Raw genomic sequence first — 1,120 nt, 5'->3', positions numbered from 1 at the left:
ACATAATTTAATCATTTCTTGTTCAAGTTTAATATCGTTGGTAGATTTAAATCAATCAAACTGCGGCTAGGTCGGAGTGAAAGGAGCACTCTTGTTTAAAAACTGAAGTCTGACACCCACAACACACTGGGCCAAGGCCGTCTAAGCAGCCCAGCTGCTGACATTGAGAGGACACTGGTCCAGTCCCTGAAAAGACGCCTACTGGTACGATAGGTCACTGACCATTTTCTTGAAAAGGAACGGAGGGCCGAATTTATTGTTAAATAACTTGACAATTTTTTTTTTTTTTTGACGTAAGCTGGCAGTGAGCTTCCCCTCTCTGAAAGACGAGCACCGCCTCTGATATACACATACACACACACACGCACACATACGTACACACAAACATTTCCAGCGAAGTCACATGTATTTAACAGTGATGGATTAGGTCTGAACTCAGTGGACATTTGACTGTCGTTCTGTCCTCATGTTTACTTCAGTTACTATTGTAAATCATTTTAAATGTTGGTCATAATCACACATGTTGAACTGTTTGGATGACCAACACCTCTTTATAAATGACTGAATATGTCCAGTTTCACTGTTTGTCACAGGACAAACTCTGTAAACCAGATGTGCTGTCGACAGTACATCAGCGCATGCCGGAAACATTCCAAACCTTACAGTCATTAAAGGCACCGTCACTTCTACAGCTACAATTATAAAATCATTCCAGTCCGCCTTAAGGAGCATGTGGTTTTAAGTATGTGGAGGCGGACAAGTGACCAAACTACAGCCACCCTAAACATTTAATAAACAGCAGTAGTAAAAGCAAGAAACTGACGATGGTGACCATATATTTGAAATACCTGAAGAGTCATGCAGTGCATTGGGGTAGACGCTTTAGCAGTGACGGATGTTCCACAGATGAAACTCCATCCAACATTTAATCTTTTTTTTTTTTATACTTTATTTAGAACTACGAGCCCGGGAGGGGACATGCAAAAAATAAAAATTATTGCGTTATAACGCAAAAGTATTGCGTTATAACGCAAAAACTATTGCGATATAACGCAAAAGTATTGCGTTATAACGCAATAGTTTTGCGTTATAACGCAATCATATATTCGCTCTCTTGATT

The sequence above is a fragment of the Sphaeramia orbicularis genome, chromosome 1 (assembly GCF_902148855.1).
Source record: "Sphaeramia orbicularis chromosome 1, fSphaOr1.1, whole genome shotgun sequence".
In the NCBI taxonomy this organism is placed as follows: Eukaryota; Metazoa; Chordata; class Actinopteri; order Kurtiformes; family Apogonidae; genus Sphaeramia; species Sphaeramia orbicularis.
The sequence above is the reverse complement of the archived record's forward strand: the minus strand, read 5'-3'. Positions refer to the sequence as shown.